Source organism: Phalangium opilio, unplaced genomic scaffold (assembly GCF_054372755.1).
Source record: "Phalangium opilio isolate 3A_F unplaced genomic scaffold, DU_Popi_V2 ptg000013l_1, whole genome shotgun sequence".
NCBI classification, from domain to species: Eukaryota; Metazoa; Arthropoda; class Arachnida; order Opiliones; family Phalangiidae; genus Phalangium; species Phalangium opilio.
Genome location: NW_028324148.1, coordinates 10,240,483 through 10,246,652, shown reverse-complemented (window position 1 = coordinate 10,246,652; position 6,170 = coordinate 10,240,483). Strand labels below are relative to the sequence as shown.

The following is a 6,170-nucleotide window of genomic DNA, read 5'->3' as shown; positions in this document are numbered from 1 at the left end:
ACTCTACGACGTACAACTTTCTTCAACCAAGAGTCAATTAAACACTACTTATATACGAATGTAAAATCATATTGCTAGAATTTTTAGAAACGAGCACTTGGAAATATTTCTTTGATAATTGATTAAACAAGGTTGATAATTTTATTAAATTTTTAGTAATCAATAAGTTCATAAGATATATTCCATTAGTTTGTCACTGGTTACTGAGAACTTGTTACGAAGTGAAGTAATTGAAACGTCATACATTCTCGTAAAGCGATGCCTTGTGAGACGCTATCAAAGGCTTAGTACAGACTAAATAGGAAGATGAACTGCAAAACTAAGAGTAATCAATTCTGGCGTCGTTCTCGAACTAGCTCTCATTTGTAAGTCTCTAGCATTACATATCTTATAAACAAATAATAATCTATATCTATTTACATACAGTTTAAGTCTTGACCTTTGCTTCTAGTGTTGATTGTATATTTACCTCAATGGATACTCTCAAATGACCATTTTGTAAAGTTATATTATGGTTATTAATCCCGTATTGCCGTCTCCAAATGATGAAAACTATTGTTTATGGTATTAAACTCGGGCAAAAACACTTTAATTCGCTTACGTCATAATCTAAAAACTCCTGATTGGCTGATAGATTAAAGAGAAAAGAAAGTTCAAATACCAAGATGACTTGGCTACAACCGATGTGCTTTTATGCATATCAAACATTTGTGCAATGATGACCATTTTAAGTGCTACTAATTTATACATTCTTGTTTGAGAATTTCCAATAGAAGATGGGGTTTGAAACTGAATATTTACTCCTCCTACCATGACGACGTCGTGTAAAGCTGAAATATATTTCAAGCTGTATACTCCTAAGGATTAACTTTTGTTTTGTAATTTATTATACGATAAGGATTTTGGCACGCCTTATTACTGAAATTAATATATTGAAATGAGTTACGCTTACGCAAGTTAGACTCCTACTGAGATAAGGGTTAGTTACACAATTTTCTTTAAAAATGAGAACTTCCTCGAAACAGTACAATTTTATGTTAGGTCTCAAAACTCCAATCCAAAATAATTCAGATCTAAACTTTTTATTTTTTAATATTTTTCTATTCTTTTGACATCCCGTTTAAGTTTAGTGTTGCTTAGGTTAGACCGAATGAGCCACAATAATCGTAAGACATTTTCTCGCGTAATGGTACTAAATTTTGATATTAACGTCAGTATCTGGTACTATCCAATCAATAAGTCTGACACTTTGGGTAAAGGCTGCAAAACCTGTACTAAGCCTTTGACAGCGCTTCGTCATCATTCAACAGGTCTCGTTTAAGCAGAATTTGAGGCGTACGTTCATTACGGCACCATGTTCTCGGTAACGATTGTCATACTTACAGAGCGTTACATTATTTTTAGGACGGTCGTCTTTATGAACTATAAAATGATAGTGTATCTGTGTATTAGCATGCGGTTAAAAATGTTTGAACCTAGTTCACCTCATTCTCATAAATAACCGATAGCGTAAGCGCTAGCTAGTATCTACAGATTATTATTAAAAACCTTTGGCGCATAATTGATTCCCATACCGCACTTGAGAATATAAAGTTATTTCATTAAATGCGGTGTACAGAATGGCTTTGCTAATAGCCTACATGAAATAGGGATTTGCCAAACACGAAGGAATTGGGTTGACTGACATTTGAAATTGAAAGGAATTGTCAAATATCAAGGGGTTTGTTTGCCTGACACTTGATAGAGAAAGAGGGGGGGGGGGGTAGATGCCAAGGGTTTGATTGGCTGACATTTGAAAGAGAAAGAGTTGGGGCAGATGCCAAGTGTTTGGTTGGCTGACACTTGAAAGAGAAAGAGTTGGGTCAGATGCCAAGAGTTTGGTTGGCTGACACTTGAAAGAGAAAGAGTTGGGTCAGATGCCAAGAGTTTGGTTGGCTGACACTTGAAAGAGAAAGAGTTGGGGCAGATGCCAAGAGTTTGGTTGGCTGACACTTGAAAGAGAAAGAGTTGGGGCAGATGCCAAGGGTTGGGTTGGCTGACACTTGAAAGAGAAAGAGGTGACAAATGCAAAGGGATTTGGTTGGCTGACACTTGAAAAAGAAAAAGGGGGTCAAATTCGAAGGGAAAAGTCTCTACCGGTTGACTGTTGTGCGTTTCTCCATAATGGTTTGGATGCCTTTCGAATTTGGACCAAAAATACGTAAAAAGATGGTGGAGCTGTCACTTAAAATTTCCGATATTATATGCTACTACGGCAGATCAATACTTATGCATTATGGGGTGATGATCAGAATGTATTTGCAGCAAGTTTGATTTAAAGGGTATACACTATTAAATTAATTACATGCAGAGAAGCAAACACCTAAGCGGAAGGTTCTATCTTAGGTTATTTTCCTCGCGCCAAGACGAAACACAAGATGGAATCTGTGTTCACTTATATTGTATGTTTTATTTTCCATTCCGTTGTTATGCAGGGATATGAATTTACTTACGCTAATTCCCACGTGTTACTAACCCATCGTGAACCGTTTCGGCTCATAAACGCTATTGGCCTCAAATACCAAAGACAAGCTGTATATTGAACGATCCTAATTAGCATAATTATCTAAAAGGAAACTCTTAAAGTATATCAGTGTTGCTTTGTGATTTATTACATTTTGGAACCTTTGATACATTGTATTATAAACATTTTATCGGTGTCCATAACCTTATTCATAAAATTCGCAGAGTTTACAAAATCCACACTTTCAATCGCGCGGATATCTTGAATTAAATTGGTTGAAATAATTATTACTCTTCGATACATATTTTATGGTGAGATTGCAAATGCTTGACGTTACCTAATATCACGAGAAACATAAATTTAAAAAAAAATTAAATAAACTTCGTGCTGATATTAATTTGGTGAATTCGATCTAGGCAATTACATCTTTATCAAAGATGATAATAACAGGCAGAAGTAACGTCAAAAAGTATGATACTTGAAGAAATACCTTGGTTTTAGAGTTGACCGCAACTTGCTGTTCCCACTTTTATGAAAAACCTATATTTATAACATATGCCCAAGAAGTGATATCTACTTTACTAGGGAGAAGGTTTAAATTCTCCACATTTCTAGCTTTATCTCCAGTCCAAACGTAGGTCCGTCCGGAGTTAATCCCCGCCTCTAAATTACAACCAGCATCTCATTGGTTATTGAAAACTCGCATCAGCGCGACGCGAATGACTAAAATTACGTATTTTCCGACTACTGAGGAGAGGCGAAATAGCTCGGCCTCCTTTTACGTCCCCCTTGTATTTTGAAAGGGGGACTGGGACTATGGCGCGCGAATACTTGGGCATCTTATACCTTCTCCCTAGTAAACTAGATATCGCTTCTTGATATGACCAAACCTTCCTTCAGAAATTTTCAATTACTTTAATTGAAAATGTCATACTTATTTCTTTATGTTATTTGTGATAACAGTTTTTACATAAAATTTATATTTTATTGAAAAGTGTTTATTTAATCTTAAAGCGGTTCAAGGTAATTTCAAGAAATACTTAAATCTCTTCGATGTTTAACGTGAGTAATTAATACGCATCAGGTTAAGGTGTTGCATTAACTATTCATAGTAAGCACTCAGGTGTTGCTAAAGTTACCGTGAACGATTTATTGGTTTTATAGCTAATAATTCTGACAGATTACATTTTTCGTCTGATCGAAAGTTGTATTTGACACATTTTGAGCTAGATGTTAAATTTGGTTTAAAAAGCCGTGATTATATCTTAATTATTGGACAAATATTTTTCCCCCTCGGTCTTTCACCATAATTCAGCGAGCAATGTTGTAGCTTTAGCAGGGATAGATGTAATTTTAGAAGCAGGAATGGAGAACGTTTAGAATTTACTTCTGTCAGACTCATAGCCCATTATAGAGCCCCTCCCTTCAACACGTAACGAAAATTTTAAATCATCTTATTGGCTCACTTAAACTATGTTTTGATGACGTTTCTGACGGAGACGGCGAAAAATACGTAATTCCTTTTTACCTCTGTCGCTATGACCCGCCTCTTCTTTCACCCCCCCCCCCTCCGTCCCGGGGAAGGGGGTCCAGGACTTTGACGCGCGCCCATATTACTCTGTACTCCATTCCTACTTCTAAAATTAAATCTATCCCTGGTTATAGCTTTAGTCATGAACGTAAAATACCAGAAATCGCAAGTACAGTAAATAGGCTTAGGCGATTGTAACCACATCCTGCTTAAAGGGGGTAAAAAAATTGTGGAACGGGTTTCACCTGGCATTCTTTTGCCTTCTTGATCGAAACTTTTTGTTTTAATATATATACTTTTGGTATAATTATATTTCACAATTTCCAAAAAGCATTTAAATACATTAAATATTCGATGGCTCTATAACTTGAATGACTAGCTTTTTTAAACTACTAAATTTTTTAAATTATCTGTCGACAAGTTTCATCGTCCTTGCCAAATGCCAATCACACACGTCAAAACCGAGGTCTAGATCAATTTCTTAGTTATGGAAACATTTACGTAATTTATGTTAATTAGATTTGTAGCCTATGTCGGCAATTTTAAGAAAAAATTTTTAATCTTCATTCCTCTTTCGCTTTCAACATATTTCGGAATTTGATTTCTTTTTCGTTGCTAGGAAGTGATAGCTTTTTTATATAAGTTGATTAAAGACAAAAAATTGGTTAAAAACCGCGTTTTCTTCCCAAAAATCTGGCGATACGCTATCTTTTGTGATATTTATTTCCGTAAACTCAGAAGGGGTATTTGTCTCTATCTTTTATGAAATTAACGATTAATTTGAAAGGATAATGAAATGTACAGATAATAAATTTTTAAAATAACATCAAAATCATTAACAAAACTTACCAAAAATATTTCATTTATATTGACTTTCAAAAGTGGACGTGCTAAGTCTAGCACCATTTCTGACTTATAAACCAGCAAAATTTTACATAATTTCTTAATGTAGGAGCTAAAAAAACCAATAATTTGGTCAGTGCTCCATCTGGTGAGCCGCCCCTTTACAAAGGGGTTGTAATTTGTAACTTTTACTTCTCTTAATAAATGTTGAAACCGGCAAACCGACCGCCATAATGAGCTCTAACAACTCACGGATTAACTAGCGCTAGGGATTGTTTGCTCCCCCTAAAAGATAAAGTATACATGTTCCAAACGCCCCCTAACATCAGCTACTATCCTTAACTGGAAGTTATAAAAAAATTGGACCAAATGTCACGTGTCCTATGAAGTCAAAATTAAAATACCGCCTAAATTGGGCACCGTCATCTTTAAAATCCGCAAAAACGATTTATTTTTTGCCTAGAGATGGCGCTCTATATCTAGATCCGTTATGGTCCAATAAATTGGGGAATGAAGAGGGGAATCAAGGAATAATTCGGAACATGTTGTTGGCAATAGCAACACAGAGAATATAAGGGAGGAGTGGAAGCTCCCCCGCTCCACAAGCGTAAATAGTTATGTCTCGCTTAAATTATACTAGCGGCAAGGCTAGCGGTACGAGGGAGTTTCCGGCTCAATAGCGCCACCTACGATACCATTTAATGTCTCAAACGGAAATGCCTCGGTACTGCGCATTGAAGATGCGCGGTAGAAAAGCGAGACAAGTTTTGCCCCTCTTTCCACTCCTCCCCTATACTCTCTTTGATAGCAATACGGTTAGTGAACAATCCCTAGCGTTAGTTAATCCATGAACCACTTAGCGACCGTAGCACCAACTTCTCGTGATTTTAAGTTTCAATAAAATAAAAAGGTACTTTATCAAAATTAAAGGATAAGTTTGGCTTTTGAAACTGAAAATTTATCAAAAAAATTTAATTTTTTTGACTTTTGTTACAAACAACTTACTAAATGTAATTTTATTGATAAACCTAATACGTTTTAAAAATGGTTGTGTGGATTTCATTATCTATTACCGAGGTTATATTTTTCCACGGTCATTGCTTTGTAAACAGAGAGATGTTATACTTCGGTTATATTTGAAAGTTAATAAAAATAACTTCAAGAAAATAATACATAGCTCCCTATATATCATTTTCTTACGATATAACTAGTATCTCAATTAACTGAAATTCAGTTTAACAAATTTCATAATCAGTCATATGAAACAATAAGATTTTATGATTTTGAACCGCG

General features: G+C 35.3%; 1 long non-coding RNA gene across 1 annotated transcript; it reads left to right on the top strand.

The window, feature by feature from the left end:
• LOC149708968 (uncharacterized) lies at window positions 1-6,170 on the top strand. The gene is made up of 3 exons (XR_016381241.1): window positions 1-131; window positions 190-365; window positions 452-6,170. It is a non-coding gene; the product is annotated as an uncharacterized LOC149708968 (long non-coding RNA).